At 29.6% G+C, this 22,905-nt stretch overlaps 2 protein-coding genes across 2 annotated transcripts in view; one reads left to right on the forward strand and one right to left on the reverse strand.

The window, feature by feature from the left end:
• LOC122268382 (uro-adherence factor A) overlaps window positions 1-22,905 on the reverse strand; it is a 151,729-nt gene that overhangs the window by 57,683 nt on the left and 71,141 nt on the right. Inside the window, exon 3 of the mRNA XM_071185369.1 lies at window positions 15,790-15,982. The gene's annotated coding sequence lies outside the window, so the exon portion shown is untranslated. The remainder of the gene's footprint in view (window positions 1-15,789; window positions 15,983-22,905) is intronic.
• The window catches only part of LOC107451369 (solute carrier family 12 member 2-like), a 109,486-nt gene that overhangs the window by 17,871 nt on the left and 68,710 nt on the right, over window positions 1-22,905 (forward strand). The window lies entirely within an intron of this gene.

Here is a 22,905-nt window from a genome sequence, read left to right on the forward strand (position 1 = left end):
TTTTTATACCAGGAGAAGCTTCTTTCAACGTCTACTGATGTTATTGGTGCGTACTTGAAAAGGACGGTCACACTTACTGACAATTCTTCTTCAATTTGAAAAGATGTTGCTTCACCTGTTAATATCCTAAAAATTTTCTTCATTGTTTGGAAGCCAGTGTAATAATAAAAAATAATGAAAATTAGAAAAATTTAACAAAAAATTTAAAAAATGCTTTAAAATGCAAAATACGCCCCAAAATTTTAAAGAAAATGCCCTATAAATCTCAAAAAATGCTCTAAAGGACAAAGAATGTCCAAAAATGCAAATGTCATCAAAATCCGGGCCTTAGTAATAACGAATGATAATGCCTTACAATGAATGTTCATACACATAAATATAATAGTATAAGGAAAGAAAATAAGTGAGAGGAAGCATACTTTTATGGGGATGATCCCCAACAATTTAATAATCTTATTTATTAGTATAAAATGAAATTTGTGGAAAAACCCTAATCGTTTTGAGTTTTTTCTAAAAAGTACATAAACTACTTCGAAAATTACTTTAAAATTTTAAAATTTTTAGGATATTCAAGTAGATATTTTTTTTATTAGTTATCAAATACAATTTTCCACAACATTAAGAAGAAATTTCGAACTTTTCCCGCGCATGCACTGTATAAAACAACTACTTTAATTACTCGTATCGGGCGCAATTTTTAACGATTTTTTCTCACATTTTAACGCAATAATTTTATAACTAATTTTAAATTGCTCTAAAAATTTAGTTTAATTTTATTGAATATTTTAGCAATTAAAAACGTGAGACAAAAAAATTTGTTTCTTTTTATAAAACTGTCCATATCTCCATAAATATTTAAGCTAGGCTTACGAGATTTTGTCCAAATATTGCATATAATAATCAAATTAAATGCTTTAAGTTACAAATTTATTGCTACATTTTTTGGCATAGGATGTACAAAAATACTACTTTCTGTTTAATTTATTGTCGGTCCCTCAAAATTTTAAAAGCTGTGTAAGTATAAATATGAGATATCGCACGATCTCCTTCTGAAGTGATAAAATGATTCTTTAAGTATTTCTTGAGAAACGCGAAAAAATTTATAAGTATAGAAGTGTCTCCATTTTTTTTTGTCCACCCCTTGTAGGCATAAATGATTCTTAAAAAATTCTTAAATTTTTTCTTTCTATCTGAAAAATATTATTTTCTCTGCAATTAGCTCCAGTTGAGTAAATTTCGGACTATTATTTTGAAAGGAAGGCTAACCGCAAATTCTTATTCGTTTAAGTTTAGAGTTTGCGTTTTACTGCGGAAATTTGGAGATTAGAATCGTCTTATTAGTATATAACCTCCTTTTGTTGCTTTTAATTTTTCTTTTTTTTACCAGTATAATCTTTTTCTTTAATTCGAACGTTGAACCGAAGCGTTAGAGCAGTAAATTCTTAGGAATAACAATAATTGAAATCAAGTGTTACGCAGAACTTGTAGATATAACTTATTCTTAGGTTCGAAATTGTAGTATGGTGTACCACATATAACACTATGAACGTATGACTAGTTTTTATTCTATTGCTTAATCTTGCATTTTTTCTATTTATTTGTACTCTTCCTAACTTTATATCTGACAGAAAATATTAATTTCGCTATAATATCCCTGGCCATATTATGAGACCCACTAACAGATTCGATGCAAAATTATAATTATCAAGTGATACTATACAGGTGTATTGTTTTTTCTCGGGTGAAACCGGTTTGCATTTGTTTACGCTGCTGTATACGTTGGTTAACATTGTAATGCAATACGCTAAAAATAAATACAAATAGGAAGTATAGTGCGGCTTTCAAGAGAACTCCTCCAGACACCCGTCTCGCGTCGTGGCGGGTACTATGGTTACGAGGAAAGGACACTGCGAATAGGGGTGTGGGGTGGTTTTGTCTTAATTTTCGGCACAGGTTGTAGTTAGTAAACCAATCGACACCTTCTTACCCCCGTTAGAAATGTGCTCTCGCTTGTTACCATAGTAGCAGACAGCCCCAGACTTTTTGTCTGGAGGAGTTCTCCTCAAAGCCGCACTATATATAAGTATACAAAAAATATCCCAAAGGAAAAACTCATTACATGTATGTTTAAATATAAAAGTATTGCTTATATACTAGTGCGAATCACGCCATTATTAAAACACCACAGTGCATCTAATAATTTGGTCTAATTATTATAATATACTAATATAATGCATGACCTAATAAATATTCTATGGTACGATAATATATCATTGAATTTATCCTAACGTCGAATTTATATTATATATCATCTCATTTAACCCATTGATACACGAACACAAACAAGTGCAAACCGGTTTCAGTCACGTAAAAGCAATAAAGCTGTATAGTATCACGTGATAATTCAGGTTTTACATAGAATCTTATAGTGCGTCGAATAATTTGGCCAGGAGACTGTATTTTTTGAAAGAAAAGAAAAATCCATTAATTTTGTTTGTTTAAAACCTGTATGTGTGGCGATTTAAATCGTCTTAATATTTTTACACTTCCATCTGTTCTTATTTTCATTTTCTTTCCGATGCATTTTTTTTTTTTTGCACTAGAATTTGATCTACGTTTTATTCTAAATCGTTGCGGTAGTAAATTCTTAGGAATTCTATGGCTTGAAACCACCGAGTTCCACGCTGTAAGTTTAGATATAAGCAACTGTGCGAAATTGACTGATAATTTAAGTATGCCGTAATTCATTAGGCGAACAACCATTAAAGTGTTCCCGCCTGTTAATATTTATACTCCTAGATATTTCAGACAGAAAAATATTCTTTTCCTTGCGGTTTGTCTCATTTTGTTTTCAGTTTAACAATAACAATTAAGAAAGAACTGCAAACATTTTTTTCTTTTAGATTCTGCGAAGTTGGAGATTAAAATTGTAATACTTTTGTACTATCATTGTACTACATTGTACTACCATTGTAATTGTACTACCATTTGTATTTAGATTTGTTTGGGAACTTTTTCCTTTCTTCGACATACAATTGTATCCGAGTACTGCAATAGTTGAAAATAGTTTATTTCTGCCAGAAAATATTCATTTTTTGTTGTTGTTGTTGTTTCTAATGCCAACTGCCAATACTAGCAAGCCTGCTTGGTGAATCGTAGCGCGAATTTAAGGTAAAAGGGCAAGTTTCATTTTTTTCGGTGGCGCCATCTATAAGCAAGAATATAACTTCAGCCACAATCACGTCACTGCCAGTTTACAGGGTGGACCCATTCAATAATCCACATATCGTTCATTCACAGATTCATTCATTCACAGAGAGATTCATTCATTTACAGATCGGAATTTCGACCAAACTCCGATTCAGAACACCAGATTTTTTTTAATAGGAATATTGAGGACTTTGTAACTCGACAAATTTAACGCACACCAGTCACCATTTTATACACGGGGACTCATCGGCCGGCGGGTATCGAATTAACGACTTACGATAACGATTTTTATATAATGCCGATGTTATCTTTAATATATCTTGTTTAGTTACACAAAATAAAATTTGTGGAAAATTTCTTACCACTCACAGCTTTCTTTCCAAACCTACAAAAAACTGCTAAAAAAATTGCTAGAAACTTTTAAATTTTCAAGATATTCAAATCGGATATTTTTCATAAGTTACGAAATACGTTTCTGAACAAAATTATGGAAAAATTTTCTTAAATGATTTCAGCGCATGAGCAGTGTGAAAGGATGACTAAATGCTCATAACACTTTTAATAAATTTTAAAATTATATTTTTGCTGCTAAAAAAATTACGCTAAAAAGTTTTGTTTCATGAGTGTATATTTTTGCAGTTATGGTAAAAAAAATTTACGGTAAAAGAAAAATAGTTTTTATTTATTTATTTATATTTTTATAAAAATGTCCATAATTTTATGAATATTTAAGATAGGTTTGCGAAATTTTGCGCGGTTATTGCATGTGATAACCAGACTAATTGATACAAGTTTATTATTTAACGCGTCGAGAAATATTCTCTGATTGTTATGGAAAAAAAAATGAGTTAGAATAGTTTTGTCCATACCCTGTATATTCTCTATACAAATTAGAACCTATCTATTGGATCATTGTTTCATAAGCTTTTCTCTGTTTCATTCTAACTTTTTTTCTAAGTTCATAAGAAACCTGTTTGCCAAAGAATTTTACACATCTTTCTCTTTTTCAGAATTCTATGACAGACTTTATTTTAAAATTAATGGCGGAAACAGCACATATTTACTTTTCGTATTTATTAATTCCCTTTTTCCTCAACCTGCACAGACAATGCGGTAAAATTTTTTTTAAAAACTAGGTTTGCTTATTTGACATTTTGCGTGTTTGCGTTTCAGACGTAATAAAATAAATTTAAATTGCGTTTGTAATAAAATAAAGAAACTTGAGAAAGAATATTAGGTGTTATAAGTAATTGAACATTATTAAATGTTTATTAATCATTATTAAATACATATTATCATACAATTATTAAATATTATTTGATTTTATTAAGGAACTATATCCTGGAAGGACAAGTTATAATTTCAAAACAGGCAAGGCTGTTGCCTAGCAACCGTGGAAACTAAAAGGGGGGGGGGATATTCGTGAAACTTAAGTGTTTCGAAATGGAGAGGAGTGTAAGTTATGAAGTCTTTGATGTAATTTTCCCTAACCATCGCAGAACGTTTCCTAACAATAAATTATGAGACAATTATCACAGGTATAAATAATATTTCTGATAGTTCGTCAACTTTCTAATGTTTACACTACTTTATAGAAATCAATAAGGATAGGAAGATTTTATTCGACAAATAGACTGGTTTAGCCTTGATTCTCTGTGCTGGCCTCTGTGAACGCGGCAGGCTAAGGCCCACCTTGGGCTGTAATGCCAATAAAGAGAAAGCATCTGATAATACTTCATCTGATTTTGATAGTGTTTAGAATTTCTTTTCGAAATATTTTTTTTTTTAAATTATGCCTAAAAAATTTTAAGGAGATTGAAAAGTTTAAACTCGCAAAATAACTTCTTAATGGGTTATATTACAATCCAACAGCAGAAGATCGAGCACTTATGAAGTTTAAAAAATGATATAAAAAAAATGCATCTACATGGATGGGGGTTTTATGTTTATCGTTAAAAGTTCACAACAAAATTAACGATGGAAAGTTTTACTTCTTTGTTTAAATAGAATTAATGGGAAAAAATTTCGTCTCAAAGGAATGCATGAGCAGCAAAAAGATGAGCAGCATTTCCTGAATTTCCCATGTCTTAACGAGCGGGTTTTAGAAAATTTAATTGTAATGGTTCTAAGGTTTAACCTCAAATATGCTAATTGATTAAAACAAACTATAAATTAAGTTATGAAAGGCACTAAAGCTGTATAGTATCACGTGATAATTAAGATTTTACATAGAATCTTATAGGGCGTTTAATAATTTAACAGAGGACTGTATTTTGAGAACTTGTGAAGAACAAATTGTTTATGCACAATTATGAAGTTCATTTATCCAAAGAGGCACAGAGGGAATAATAATTATTTTTTTGTTATTTTCTTTAAAAATGGGTCGAAAATTTTTGAATTGTAAAGTGTGTAAATCTTAAATTGTATAATTTTAACCCTTTAACGGGCCCTTTATTTCTAGTAAAGGTAAATTAAAGTATTTTTGGAATTGAAATTGTTTTAAGAAGAGTAATTGATATTAAAAAAAAAAAAACTCATTTAGTTCATAAAAATGCCATTTTTTTGGTGATAAATATATTTAACATGACCTATCAGGAACTTACTGACTTTTATTTTTCTTTATTTATAAAATAAATTCCTCAAATGCTTCAAAAGGAATTATGAATTTTGCAACTTTTATACGTTTTTTAAAAGTGACAAATGGTTACCAATTTTATTCAAACTCACTTCAACCCCCTAATATTGTATCAATANAAATTAAAAGTGGCAAAACGTGGTGGTAAGTATACTTACTACGGCCATGAAAAGGGTTAAAAGAGGAAATTGGGTAAATCGTTTCTGTGTTATATAAGTGGGGAAAAAAGCCGTGTATTTAAATTTTTATTTCTCAAGAACTATTTGAATTATTTCGCTCAAAAGATATTCAAAAATATGAATATCGCTTTCAAAAGAGTCGAAAAATGTTAATTACTTTAAAAAATAAATAGATAAATTAGGAAATATTTCTTGAAAATGAATTAAACATTATTTTCTGTCATTGTTTTTCCTGTCATAAATTAAAAATAATTTCTTACTGAAATCCTAAGTAAATTTACTGTTAGAAATTAAAATTTTTCACAACTCCTTCTTTTGTTTGTAGAAAGAATTGGAAATATAATAAAATATTTTTTTGAAAAAAAAAGAATTGTTTTTAAACTCTGACTGATGATTTATTTGCTCAGAAGCATTATCCTTACAATCATGCGTGCTTTACACGTTCCCTTTTCTTTAAAAAAAATACAAATAAATTTTCTGAAAAAAAAATAAATAAAATTAAAAATTAAAACTGATTTTGGAAAATTGCTATTGGGTAATCTTGTCATATTATTTTTTTAAATTAAAATAAATTAGATATTACTTAACACTTTTTTTTAATCACGTGAAGCATTAACCCACTATATGGTATATAGTAGGTTAATGCTTCACATTCTATGTACATAAAAATATGTAAACTCATACATACTTACATAATGAATTTGCATATAGTATACAATCGCAATAACTTGTAATCGTATAGTTTGATTGCAAGTAATCACAATTACATGCAATCAAATTACATGCATATTTTGATTACTTGTATAATAATTACTCGTAATCGTGTTTGTTGTGATTACTTGTAATCGCAATTACTTGGAATCATGATTACAGCTGTAATCAAAATTTTTTGAAAGTTGTAATCATGATTACAAGTAATTAATTACTGTAATCGACTATGTAATCATGATTACAGCTGTAATCAAACTTTGTAATCATGATTACAAGTAATTGATTACTGTAATTGAAAAATGTAATCGATTACATTTTCGCTCTACTCTGATGTAATCAAAAATTTTGATTACTTGTAATCGTGATTACAAGTACTTGATTACATAGCTGTAATTATCTGGAATCAATTACAGTTGTAATCGATTACTGAAATCGACGGCCATTTCTGCTATATACAATGCGCAATGGAATGGCCATCCTGAATAACTTTTAACCTAAGCATCGGATCTTCCCGTCCTGGGGCTCAATCTTCATTGCTCGAGGGTGATCACAACAATGCTTGTTAATTAGTGCAAACGATGTTTTAAGTTACGGAATTAGATACAAAAACGTACCTTCTCTGAATAAACATACGGGACTTCGTCATCGGAAACATACCGACCCGCCAAAATATAGAAGATAGCTGCAATCTAAGTCCCAATAGTTTGATCAGGAGAGCGGTCTTAAGTTTGGATTCCTTAATGTTAATTTTGCTTTTTGTGTACTTTGCTATAGGTCGAGAAATTTTTAAGTTAATTAAAAATATTTTGCACACACAATTATAAAAATCGGTTATCCAAAGATAATTCCAAGCAAAAAATAACTTTAGTAAATATTTATTAGTTTTTATTATTTATTTAATAAAAGTCGAAAAAACTTCGACTTGAAAAGTATTCTATTCTTTGCATCATATAAAAGAATATAATTTTACATGATTAAATACGAAATTTGAGCAAAATCGGTTGAATAGTTCCTGAGAAATTGAATTTCAAAAATATCAGATATTTAAAAATCGATATGCTCAAAGTTTGGATCCCTAAATGTTGATTTTGCTTTTTGTGTATTACGCCATATGTCGAGAACTTTTTTAAGAGAATTGAAAATTTTTTCACACAGTTATAAAATTCGTTTATTCAAAGAATATTCCATACAAAAGAAAAACGCATGACAAAAGAATATATAGAAAATTATATGGCTCGAGGTAGGACAAGAAGTAAAGTTAGCATTAGGGGTTTATAACTTTCTACTTTTGTTCTGATGAAACTATTGGGATCCTTTTTGCCAGATTTCGGCTAGCCCTAATATTTAGGGCGACAGAAATCTGAACCGATGGAGAAAAAAAAAGGCATGTGTTTTTCAAAATGAAGTACGTTTTTAGGCCTGATTTCGTATATTAAAGTATCGTCTGCACTAACTAATTAGCATATTTGAGGTCACCGCCTCGAATCGTTAAAATGGAGTCGTAGAGCAAGAAGATTCGATGATTAGATAAAAAGTTATTCAGAGTTGTCCATTTTTTTAAAGTTTATTTTACAGTAAATGTTTGAAGGAGCAGCGTGCAATTAAAATTTTTCGCCACAATGAGGAAACCTGTGTGGTATTTTTTAATTTTTTAAAACTTTAAACCATTTTATGGCGATAGATACCGATTTCAATTCAGTGGGTTAACTTGTTATTTTGAGATTAATATTTAAAATTGCTCGATTAGCCACGCCCCCTAAAGCGCAGTTAGTTTCCCCCATCTCGGCTGATGACGTCAGAATATAGGACCAATACGACTTCCATAACCTTCTTTTACAGTGAACGAACGTGCCGTTGCTGATAGAACATTGATAAAAATTCTCAAAAATAAATCCAAGCAATGACAACAAGTATTATTTTACATCACGTTGTTATAGTTTTACATTTAACACCATATTAAAAGTTTTAATGTACCAAAAAGCGAAAAATGACAGGATTGGCGCAAAGCCATCAAACGATATGACCAAAAAGAAAGAAAGAAAAAATCGTCAGCCATCTGAAACTTCATTATTTTGTTACAAAGACCATTTTGAAGTTACTTAGTAATATTTTAATTTTATTAGATTGCTTTGCTATTGATTAAGCTTCTCTGAAGCAATCATTGTTGAATTAAAATGTTTATGAAATGCCTTTTTCTTTTTTTTTTATTCTTTGAAATGAACGGATTTTATTCTTAAAGAATAATCGTGCACAGGTTATTTCTTTTTAGGAATATTTTTCTTTTTTCATTAAATGACCTATTTCGTTTCGTTCTGTTTTAACTTCGTTATCTAAATCATGCGTTCTTCTGCTTTTTATTTTATTGAAATCGAAACTTTAGAGTTAAAAATAATTCATTTTATTTTTGTGTAGTTGTGCGACGGAAAAATATAAAGAGAATTAAAATAAAAAATGGAAAGGGCTTAAAATCATTTGCATCTCTTCTAATATAAATTAAATAAAATATTTTAAAGGTAAACAATTAAAAATAATAGACATTTTTTTTAGGAAAATTTTCAAATGTTATTTCATTAAGAACTTTTAATTTAAAATCATATACATTTCCTCTGTCTGCAATCAAACCAGCATGGAATTTTTAAAAAAATTCATACTTTAATGAATGTTTTTAGTAAAAATAAATCAATATTAATAAAGAAAAATAATGCTCTTCAAAAGTTATTGAAAAAAAAGTATAAATTAGGAAAGTAGTTTGAAGCATTTTTTTTNTTTTTTTTTTTTTTTTTTTTTTTTTTTTTTTTTTTTTTTTTTTTTTTTTTTTTTTTTTTTTTTTTTTTTTTTTTTGTCAAGTACACCTAAAAATATTTTATCAGAAGGGGGAGGGGAGAATTCAACCGGGAAAAAAATTTTCCTCAAATTATTATAAGATCATGCTTTAAATTCGTTTCTGGAATTTTTGAAATTTTAAAAAACAATTTTTATAATTTATTCATTGTCACTAAAATAGCGAATTTTGAAGCAAAATTTGCAATTTTAAAAAGATTTAAATTTGAAAAACGGAAAATTAAAAAACTATACTTCATTTCAATTCTTTAAGAAAAAAAAAGTACTTTATTTGCACCGCACTTTAAATTCTTTAAGTTTTCTACATACATGCACACACTAAAACAATTCACAATTGTGTTTTTGTATTTTTCTTATTTTACTTTTTTTTTGTGAGTTTTGTATGAATTTTATTGTGTGAAATGCATCTTGCAAACATATTTCAGTTAGTAATGGTATAAAATTTTAAAATACAACTTTCGCGTCCAGTTTATTATTTTGAATAAATTCAATATTACACGTAAGAAAAATTATTACAAATAAATAATTATTTATTTTTTGTAGTTTTTCAGGAGAAAAGGTTTTAAGAATAAAAAAAAACTAAAAACAAATAAATAAGGGATTAAGAATTATTTGCATCTCTAGTAAAAAACTTAAAAATCTAAATCTTAAATATTTCCATTTCCTATTCGGGATGAAACCATGAGGTGAAAAATTTCGTAACAGTTCTTATTTCTATGTATAGACAGACCAGTTTACTTACAGCTCTTTAGAATGACAAAATTGATATTTTCGAATAAGAAATATCAATTCTCAAACATCTCTCAGCATTATATCAAAAAGTTAACGCAATTTTGGCAACAAAAAAAAAAGAGATTAAAATAAAACTTCTTTGTAAATAACATCACTACACCCTATGACAAGTTTTGGTTCGACTAATTCCGCTTACCGAGGTTGCAGATTCTGACGTCATAAGCAATCTCCGCCTCTTTTTGAGTCACGTGAAGTTAGTTTCGTTTTGAGCTAATTTTAAGTTATGGTTTTAAAAATAACAGGTCAATTTTGAACACACTGATTTGATTTTAGTAATAGACCATTCAAAATAATCGAGATTACGTGATTACCCTACTCATGCATGTTCCTCATAGTGAATTAATGTTTTACATACAGAAAGTGTATAACATGAAATAGTATATAATTCAATTTTATAGGGGAAAAAATTATATTGGAAAATATGGTTTTAATAGCGTAAGCAGGACATTGATCGAAAGCTTGAGTCCCTTAATGTTCACTTTTTGCACATTTGGTCATCTCAAATTTTTATCTTTCAAAATTTTTTTTTAATTTTATCATTTGAAGCTGCGAAAAGTTAGCATTCGTATACTAGAATATTCACATTATTTTGGCTTTTTATTAAAATAAATAAGGAAAAATAATGAAGAATTGCAAGTAGCAATTTTTGTTTCAATTAGCAATTATCGTTAAATAAGCACATTTTATTTTCTAGAACAAAATTTTTTTGATTTGCTTTATTAGTACCGAAAAATAAATAGTGAAAATAGCACTATGGGGTCGACTGCACTGCTGTCTATACTAACTCCCCTTAATATTAACGTACACTATTCAAACTCGGTCAGGTATTAGATTATAACATATTATGGTACTGTACCAAAGGAAATAAATGTACATAAATTAGCGAACCCGGGAAATAATTATAGAAAAAAAAGGGACCATGAAACTTTAAAAGCTGTACTGATAAATATTCCCGTTTCGCCTTTTATTATTAAGTCATAATATTTAAACTCGGTAGATATTAAATTATAACATACTATGGAACCATACCAAAAGAAATTAATTATACACAAAGTAGGGAGCCCACAATGTGGCATTATATGTAAGCATGTTTGTATATATATTTCAAAGTACGTTCAATAGCGTTCAAATTAATAAATTGTTGCTAATATACTGCATACATCCTATATCTCCCCTTCATATTTAACCTATAATATTCAAACTCGGTCAGGTATTAGATTATAACAAATTATGGTACCATACTAAAAGAAATTAATTGTTGCAAGATAATTAATTAGGGAGCCCACAATGTGGCATTGTATGTAAGCATGTATGCATTGATTTCTAATTGCGTTTTAAAGCGTTAAAATTAATAAAATGGTTGCTTATATACTGCATATATATATGGGCCTATACCTCCTCTTATAATATTAAACAATAATATGTATACTGACTATATTTTCCATGTTGCGGTTACTCTCCTTCTACCATATTCCTTCTACCACAAAAATCCATATTCCTCGAGGGAAAAAAAAGCGCAGTTATCGAAAAATTGCGTTATAAAAGTGCGTTTATATTGCAAAATTTCGTTTTTAAATCTGATTTTGTAGCTGTTGTTGTAGTTAATTTACGTCACACTAGAGCTGCACAATGGGCTATTGGCGACGGTCTGGGAAACATCCCTGAGGATGATCCGAAGACATGCCATCCCAATTTTGATCCTCTGCAGAGGGGATGGCATCCCTGCTTTGGTAGCCCAACGACCTGCACGCGAAGTCGAGCACTTTACGGTGGAACAGTTTAACGAGGACCCATACCGCACACCCTCGGTCCCTACGCAGATTGATCCAAGTGGTCACCCACCCACACACTGTCAGCAGCCAGTGATGCTTAACTTCGGTGATCTGCTGGGAAAGGTGTCTTAACGATCAGTCCACTACGGGACGAATTTGTAACTGAAAATAGCGTCTGTGCTAATTAATAGTCGAACCATTAAGTTAACCATTAATTAATAGTCGAACTTTCGAACCATTAAGATCGAGTCCTACTACATAAAAATCAGATTATTAAATTTAATGACATTTAATGTTTTCGCTTTTCTTTTTCGCACAATGCGTCAATGTTTTGCATGCATTTTGCATGATACAGAAATAGAGAAAGCATCATTAATAAAGAAGGGTCATAAGTTTTTTTTTCTTCATGCACAATTTTTAGATTGTTCCGGAAAGAGTTAAGACCCGAAAATTGCTTGATTCGTATAAAATGGCAGCCAACAGAAGAAATAAAAAGGGAATTTTTTTTTTTTTTCCTCGGTAGGAAATGAGTGTGAGTGACCCGGATGTGGTTTTCGGTAAGTAATTCGGGTTAATCGGGTTAAGCCTTAAGTTCAAATATTTAATCACGAAAAGGGAATATAAACTTTTTATTGGCAATATATATGAATTATTAGCCATTTCGTTTAGTCTCTTTAGGTTGAAAACTCGAGTTATTGTTTATGCTTTTTTATATATGGTAATTATTACTATGTTCTTTTTCAACATACATTTAAGTGTGGGAAAGTAGATTCACGAATTTAAAATTTCGGTTACTTTCCAACTAGCTGGTGCACTCCAATTTCTACTAGACAAAATAAGCTCCAATTACGACAAGAAGAATTTTTATAGCTATGCGCTATACCGAAAAATCAATTTTTCGGCTATTTTTCTATCAGCTCCAATCTCTACTATGTTCGCTGACATTGCAAATCGCAAATGAAATCTGTTTTATTACCTTATACGACAATGTAATTAAAAAATCAACGTAAGGAACAAAAAATTCAAAATTGAGATCTCTATATGTTTGACATTTTTGTATGGTAAGCTACACATTGCAAAAAGAAAAAAACATTTATAATTAAAAAAAATTAAATGTATGTCAATACAATTGTTTAATACAACAAGCACAATTTCTATCGCCATGTTATAATCGAATAGAATAATTAAAATTCGGATCTCTTTTCGACTAGCTATAGTACTCAAATTTCAACTGGACCTCCTTTTTTAAAAATATACAATAATTATCTAATACAAGTTACACTAATTTATTGAATGGTGCAAACAAAATGTATCGCTATTTCAAGTTTTGACTGTTTTTGGTATAAATTAACAGATAAAACGCTAAAAAGAATAATTATAAAAACTAACAATTTAAAAAGTGTATTTTACAAGTAGACTAAATAGGCGAAAAATAACATTTTTGTTAGATAGTTGTTTCATTACTTTCGTAATAAACGTTTATTACCACGAAAAGCTTCGTCCACGTCCTTAGTGATGCGCCTTCTGAACTTTCGTTTTAAATCTGACAAAATTTGAATCATTTTCTCCCATTTAGGTCTTTAACGAACGTAGTTTTAAAAAACTAAATGCGGGGTATATTTTATTTTATTCTTGGATTCAATTCGCTTCAATTTGTTTTAAAAAAATGCTTTTATTAACAAATATAAGAGAACTCCTGGATCAACTATAGGGAGAAATTTGGCTTCGTGGAGGACTTTTTGATAGAACTATCCCGCATTTGCGTTACATGGAGGGGAAAACCGCAAAAAACCTCCCAGGGTTAGTCAGGCGGTAAGGGGACTCTAAGCCCATGATCCGTCTACCACTGAGGATATTTTACATCAGCACTGTGGTCGGTGCTAGCCTGATTCGGAATTCGTATCGACCAGCCATCGCTGGGATTCGAACTCTGTTCAAATCATTGGAAGACGAAAGCTCTATCCCCTGAGCCACCACGGATTCCATATAAATTATTATCACATTTATTATAACTATATTTTTAATAATACAATTATTAATAGGAATAAATAATAACAGCATATGTGAATAAATAACAACAGGTCCTATTTTATAACGCTTCGTATCTTACAATCCAAAGCACCTGTTTTTAATTAAAACCTTGAAACGGGAAAAAGATTATAATATGCAATTAATTATTTTTTTCAAAAAGAAAAGAAAATTTCAATTTGTTAACATTAATGAGTGTGTTAAAGACGTTCGATGGAAGCTGGTTTAGTTTTGTTCTTCATTATTTTCTAACCACAGAGAAAACTCATTTGAAAATGGTGTCGCAAAAATGATTATTTAAACGGGTTGTGTGGAATGCTGCAGTTTTCTTTTATGCTTCCAGACGAAATGGACTGTGAAAATGAGACTTTTTTTTTTCCATACAAATAAAACACATCAAAAGATATTCTTTGTTTGTAGAGTATTTGCAGGAAGTATATAATTGCGTCCAGCTATAATACATTTGATGCAATGTAAAACTTGAATTCAAATACCTTAGTACTACAAACTATTTTATCACTTTGTTCATTTTACCTGATGAAATATGAACTTTGATTCGAATATTTTGCACTATAAATGAAATGCACTATACTTAGAAAAAATGTTATCTGTAGCTCGAATACTTAGCGTTAATAATATGAGACGAAGCAATACGTAAACTTTATTTCAAATACTTTTAAGATATAAGTTTAAGCCTTTAAACTTAGTACCATGTAAATATCTATTCGAATATTTTACACTGTAAATTTAATACATTGAAATCAACATATTGTAAACTTTAACGTAAATATTTTGTGCTTTACTCTCGTACAATTGTAACTCTGAGTAATTTTACAACTGTAAATCGAACAACTGTAAATCTGAGGCTTAACATTTGACACGTAGTAAATTTTAATTCGAATATTCCATTCAGTAAATTTGATACTTAATTCTTGACAGATTGGAGACTTACGCACGCTAATAATTATACTTTACATTTAAGACATTGCTGAGATTATTTTGAATATTTCACTCTATACACTTAAAATTTAAATTAATTTTATTATTTTTATTTTGACAGAAGGTAAAATAACTCGTAATTTTGATAAAAAAAAATAGATGTGACACATTGTAAGCATTGTTTTGAACATTTCGAACTGTTCATTTGGGGTTTAACGCTTGAGAAAATTCAAATTTCTATTCAAATATTTTTTTGGTTTGTACTGACACATTATGTTCCACTTTAATTCGAATACTTTGTACGGTAAATTTAGTGCTGTACTCTGAATACTGAATACATATTGACACACTGTATAGATGATAATTAAATTTCCCTCATTGTACACTTTAATTCGAATACGAATTGAGACTTTACACGTAAAACAATATAAATTTTAATTCTAGTACTTTACAATTTTTATGCATGCCAATGACGTTGAAAAGGCGACCCATTTTTGGGCTTACGGCTATGAATGTTCAACTTCATAACCTTTTTAATTTTGAACCCAATCCAGAAGACAAAGGAACTCTTACATCAAAGACAGAGTAGAGACATGGGACAGAGTAGCCTTTGGGTGGACTTTTTTTTCGAACTAACCCATACTTGCATTACATGGAGAGGAAAACCATGAAAACCACTCACCATTTTCCATCATTGGGAGGGAGCACTCCTTCCCCTGAGCCATGGTGACCCTTTAACTTCTCAGTAACCGGAGTCAACTCCGAATCAGGAATTCCTTGACTTCAACTCCGATACCACGGTCCTTGGTATAGAGGTCGCTTCCTGCAGAAGTGACATGAGTTCGAATCTTGACGAAAGCTCAGCAAATCATATACTGTTAAAGAAATGAACACATTTTTAAAAACAATTAAACTGTAACCCAAACTGCAGTCTTGTCTGTCGAAATAAGAATAAAAAAAGGAAGAGAAAAAACTACTAAGATAGGTAAACAAAAATTAAAAAAGTAGTTCCATTTTTCTTATAAGATTAGCTTTTTCTTTATTAAATCGGTCAATGTGATTTACTTTTCTCTAAAAGAAGTTAGTGTCTTAAGCCCAAAAGTCGATAATGCGCATATTTCCTAGCTAATCGGCAGGTTAACTATTTTGGTTTGTTAAAGCGTGGAATCAATGTTTTTCTGCATTTTGCTTTGATAATGTGCACAGCAACGGTCGCCATATTGTTAAAGTTCACAAGTTTCTTCTTCTTATTCCATCAACTAATTTGTTGATTGTATTGACTTGATTCCTACTTTGTAGATTCAATTCAGTTTATCCTTTAGATATTCGAAAAAAAAAACAAATAGCATTATGTTGATTTTCTTAATCGGGCCAATACTTTGAATCGTTTATTCTTTGTATATTGTGGTTTTTTAAGTGGTTGGTTCTATCAACTAATCTGCTGATTGAATTAAACTCGATTTTTTTTTAGAAAGCGAAAAATAAATAAGTAACATTATGCTAATTTTAGCGTGCAGAAACGTTGCTCCAGCTAAGATCCCAGAAAAGGCCTGGTTTCTTAGTACAGAACGCCGTCAGCTGGAAATTAGCGCTAACCTCTAATTGGTCCATTTGTGAGTTTGATAGTATACGTCATAGAGTTCAAGATGAGCGTTCGATGACGTACACTATCAAACTCACAAATGGACCAATCAGCGCTGATTTCCAGCTGACGGCGTCCTGTCCTAAGAAACCAGGCCTAAAGCGTGTAACCTTACGGCAACCTTGTGCCAAAATTTTATTTTTACTGTCATGAAAATGTTTGCATTAAAAAACCTTTTTTCAATAAAGCAAAAATATTGCAGTTTTAAAACTTTCATCCGAAAATAGTTGAAAATTATTTTTAAAGATTTTTTTTAAAAAGTATTGTCACTTAGGCAAAATGGCCACTTAGGTTCATGATGACGTTTTAGCTGACGTCACGCTAGCAATAGGATCAAATTACATCATCCATTGAAATTTCATGACAAGGTGGATTTTAGCTGAGCATACAAGACGTTGCGAAAATAAACCTTATAATTACCTATATTTAAGATTATTTTCACCTTGAGCTTTATTAAAGGATTTTTAAATGCTTGAAAATCCTAAGACAACCTCGATTGAAGGTTTTTATATAGAAGATTCTTTTTTAAGGTTTTGGATTAAGGTAATGTGCGCAGAATAGAGCAGATTGTCACAGATCCCGTTTTTAGATTCGAAGGTTTTCGCGTAAACCGTATAAAAACCTTTTTAGGTTTACATTAAAAGATTTTTGCTGAGTGTAAATGAGCCTTATTTTGCTACCTGGAACTAATAACTAAAAAGGGTTGTTATGCGATTTACGTGTAAACCTTCCAATCTTAAAACGAGATCTGTGACAATCTGATCTATTCTACGCTCAATACCCTCATCCAAAAGCTTGGAAAACAGCATTCTATATAAAATCCTTAAATTGAGGTTGACTTAAGGTTTGAAAAGCGTGAAAAAAATCCTTGAATAAAGCTAGTCTCAAGGTGAAAATAACCTTATATCTAGGTAATTATAAGGTTTCTTTTCGCAATGTCTTGTATGCTCAGCTAAAATCCACCAAGTCTTGAAATTTGAATGGACAATGCAATTTTATCCTATCGCTAGTGTGACATCAGCTAAATAGTCATTATGGACATTAAATGACAATACATTTTTAAAAACCTTTAAAAAACTTTTTTAGTCCTTTTAGGATGAAAGGTTTGAAACTGCAATATTTTTGCTTTACTGAAAAAAGGTTTTTAGTACAAACATTTTCGTGACAATAAAAAGGAAATTCCGAAACAAGGTTGCCGTAAGGTTTACACGCTTTTAGGGATATAAGTGAGGTTAAAAATCTAAATTTCGAATTCGAAAAAGGTTAAAGTTTGTGGTTTAAATGCACAGGATGCGAAAGGAATCCACTTTGTTTTAGTTTGCCGCTGAATGATTCGAAAAATCTTACATCTATCTGTTATGTTAATGATATCCTTGTTCAGTATTGATTCTATCGAAAAATCGTTTAAAGCTATACAAATAAAGAGAAATCCAAAAGGAGTGATTCTGATAAAGATCTTGAAAAGAATGGTTTTGAGGTCGAAGGCACATTTTAAAACATTTACTTTTTTTCTTACCTTCATTTATTTTATTTTATACTCACGATAAATTTAATTATAGATTTCTTTTTAACTAAAACTGTGTATCTTAAACCGTGACAAATATAAATATGCTTCAACTAACACTGTATACCCTTAACAAACGTATAATTATAGAATGATTTTGAAGTATTATGATTAAATAAATTAGCAATATGTTGACATTCTAAATTAGTAAGAGGTATCTTAGGGCAAACGTAGTTATAGAATTATTTTCACCTAACAATAGTTATCTGTACTGAAGGCAAATTTATTTACAGAATAATTTTGAAATAATGGAATTATAGAATTCATTTAAAAGAACACTATGCCCCGCCTTAAACAAGGCAAATTTAGTTATAGAAATCTTTTTAACAAATACCCTGTATCCTCAACTAAGACAAACTTAATTATAGAATTTTTTTTCAACTTACACTATGGACCATTTCTCAAATAAGGCAAACTTTACTGTAGAAGTCTTTCCAACTAACACTATGGATAATTTCTCAAATGAGGTAAACTTTACTGCAGAATTCTTTCCAACTAACACTATGGATCATTTCTCAAATAAGGCAAACTTTACTGCAGAATTCCTTTCAACTAACACTATGGATCATTTCTCAAATGAGGCAAACTTTACTGCAGAATTCTTTTCAACTATCACTATGGATTATTTCTCAAATGAGGCAAGCTTTACTGCAGAATTCTTTTCAACTAACACTATAGATAATTTCTCAGATGAGGCAAGCTTTACTGCAGAATTCTTTCCAACTAGCACTATGGATCATTTCTCAAATGAGGCAAACTTTACTGCATAATCTTTTCAGTAACTAACACAATGTACTCTTGATCATGATAAATATAATTATAGAGCTATTTTAACCAACCCTCTGAATTATAGAATCATTTAAAACGAAAACTATTCTTCCCTGACTAAAGCAAATTTAATTATCAAATCATTTTAAACCACCTTTAAAAGTTTTTACCTAAGACAAATTGAATTATGGAGCCATTTAAAATCAACACTATACACTGAGTGGCCAAATTATTATGACCACCCCTTCAGTCGTCTGCTTCCATACCCTATACGGCGCAATGTGCGTCGAACAGTACGTTCAGAGACGTTCACAGTTGCTCCTTGATTAAGATCACTTGCAATTTGTCGCACTGTTGCTCTCCTGTTATGCTGCACAACCCTGGTCAGCCTTCTCTCTGATCGAGCATTCAGTACCCTGTGACGACCACAAGTCTGACGTTGAGANCTTTCCAACTAACACTATGGATAATTTCTCAAATGAGGTAAACTTTACTGCAGAATTCCTTTCAACTAACACTATAGACCATTTCTCAAATAAGGCAAACTTTACTGTAGAAATCTTTCCAACTACACTATGGATCATTTCTCAAATGAGGCAAACTTTACTGCAGAATTCCCTTCAACTAACACTATGGATCGTTTCTCAAATAAGGCAAACTTTACTGTATAATTCTTTTCAATAACTAACACAATGTACTCTTGATCATGATAAATATAATTATAGAGCTATTTTAACCGACCCTCTGAATTATAGAATCATTTAAAACGAAAACTATTCTTCTCTGACTAAAGCAAATTTAATTATCAAATCATTTTAAACCACCTTTATAAGTTTTTTACTAAGACAAAGTGAATTATGGAATCATTTAAAATCAACACTATATATATTTGACCTAGGCAAATTTAATAATAGAATTATTTTAAACGAAAATTTTGTCTGAATTATTTTTAATTAACTCTATGTATCCTTGACCAGGGCAAATTTATTATAGAATTCCTTTTATTAAAATTATGTATCATTAACCAAGGTAAATTTTTTTATAGAATTCTTTTTACTAAAACCATGTATTCTTAACCAAGGTAAATTTTGAGAATAGCAAAAAATAATAATTAGTTAAGCGTTGTTTGCAATGTCGGTAAAATTGTAAAAGAATAAGGTTAAGAAATAATTATGAAGTAGTACTGCAAGCAGCAATCTTAACTTGAGATTGAATTTTCAAGCAGAACCATCACGTTTGGGTTAATTGGAATTCATTGTCTATTTCTCAACAGTGTTGAAATGAGAAAAGTTAGAATATTGAATGAACAAAAAAATTCTCCAAATTTTTTTTAACTTCATAATTTCAGATTTTCATACATCCTGTTTTCAGCAAAATAATTTAATGGAAAATTTTGGGAGGAAATCTGCTTTCTTTTGACAGAAATCCACAGAGTTAATAAGTAAAGATGTATAAAATGCTGCGATACACTCAAGGAAAGCGTAAATCGGGCAGAAATCAGCAAAACTAATTCCCAATACGATAGATTTTGAGGAGAAAAAGTTTTTACTTTTATTATTTCTTTTTACAATACTGTGAAAATAACAAAACAAGTAGCTAATCACAAAGATTTTATAGGCAAATTGGGCATAAACTTTTGTCAGCAAACAAATTGCCGATTGATATCATGAATAAAAATCAGGCCCAAACGTTTGAATTCACTAATACAAATTGCTAATCAGAAAGATTTTATGAACGCAAATCAGACACAAACTTTTGAATTCACTAATACAAATTACCACCCAGAAAGATTTTATGAACACAAATCCGACAAAAGTTTTTGAATTCACTGATACAAATTGCTGATCAGAAAGATTTTATGAACGCAAATCAGACACAAACCTTTGAATTCACTAATACAAATTACCACCCAGAAAGATTTTATGAACACAAATCCGACAAAAGCTTTTGAATTCACTGATGCAAATTGCTAATCAGAAAGATTTTATGAACACAAATCAGACTCAAACTTTTGAATTCACTAATACAAATTACCACCCAGAAAGATTTTATGAACACAAATCCGACAAAAGCTTTTGAATTCACTGATACAAATTGCTAATCAGAAAGATTTTATGAACACAAATCAGACACAAACTCTGGATGTTAGCAGCAACAGTAAATGATTAGTTAACAGTTGAAGTTATTACTTTCTAATAAAAAAATTAAATTATTAATCATTATTTAAAGATACTAACTTCTAATCAATGATAAGAATTAATAACTTTAAAAAAAATCAGAATGAACTGTTTGTTAAGTAGATCCGGATAGTTTAACTAATTATCTGCAATTAACAGAAAGAAAAAGCTAAAACAATTAAAATAACTTAAGGGATAAGATTTGACATCCAGTGACAAGATTATTTAATTTCTTATGACATCTAATGATGGAATTTTCATGCATAAAATTGCAATTATCTTTAGTTTCAGATGAAAAACTTTTTAGCTGTCATTTCTAAATAATTATTAAACCAATAAAATTAAAATGTTTTTTGAGGCTTAAAATTACATAGTAAAAAATCCTGATATGTATATATATATATATATCATAATAAATAAATACAAAAAACACGAAGAAAATTAAAAAAACAATAAGTTTTATTTATTGCGCATAAGCTGCAAGTAAATAGAACTCATAATATATATATATATATGTTTTCTTCCTTAGAAACTGCAGACGATCCTGAAAGAACGCAATGAATGACAAGCATTTTAATGGTGGCTAGAATTTTACTATCAAATAGATCGTTCCATCAGTTGTGCATCGTATAATTTTTATCGTGTTGATGATATTAAGCTCGCACAGACCAAGGACAATTGCAGCTGCATAAAGCTCCTTTGGAATCTCGGTTAAACGTGAATTAATTTAACCGCACTCGGAACTTCGAGCAAATGCTTCACTTTTTTTGAACTTACCGAGAAAAGTTTTTGTTAGAATCAGCTCTTAGCTAATGACAAAAATTTACGTAAGCGCCACTTAATTTTTAGAAGTTCTTAAGTTGTTAGTTAATAAGCTCTCTTCATGATATGAATTAAAACTAAATGCATGTACATTGCTTGTTTTTCAACTGGTAATTACCTTTTGTAGAATAAAAAGTAATTATAAACTGGTTAGTTGCTTAATAAGTTTTAATTTCTCTCAATAATATCAATAAAAAAACCATTTAGCTAGATAACTAATTAATAACAATTTTTAAATGAAAGTAGAATTTTTTATATTTCTTATTTATATTAACTATTTATATTTATTATTTATATTAAGTATTTGTATTTATTATTCAGATTTATTATTCATATTAATTATTTACATTTATTACTTATATTAATTAATTAGTTAGCATTATTCTATTAATTAATAACTGCGTGATATCAAAAAAAAAAAAACCATTGGGCAAGATGAAGAAGAATTTTTTAATCCTCTGAATTTTTAAATAAAAGCAGATTTTTTATATTTATTACTTATATTTATTATTTATATTTATCATTTATATTTATTATTTTAATTAATTAATTATATTAATTGCTTATGTTAATAAATTACAACAATTAAGATTGGATTTGAAATTATTATTCTTAATAAATCATAATATAATAATTGTATAAATTAGCTTGACATTATCTTCCTATCGAGCATTATTGTCGTATTTTAATTTACTGTGATTAGTAGTTTTTTTCTTTTCATTAATAACCCGAAAATCCGCCGATATAAACTTTTTCATGACGTCAAAACAATTTCTGAAATTTTAACAAAGTGAGAAGTCTAGGTGGTTTTCAGACATAGTACGT

This window comes from Parasteatoda tepidariorum, chromosome 9, assembly GCF_043381705.1.
Source record: "Parasteatoda tepidariorum isolate YZ-2023 chromosome 9, CAS_Ptep_4.0, whole genome shotgun sequence".
Taxonomy (NCBI): domain Eukaryota; kingdom Metazoa; phylum Arthropoda; class Arachnida; order Araneae; family Theridiidae; genus Parasteatoda; species Parasteatoda tepidariorum.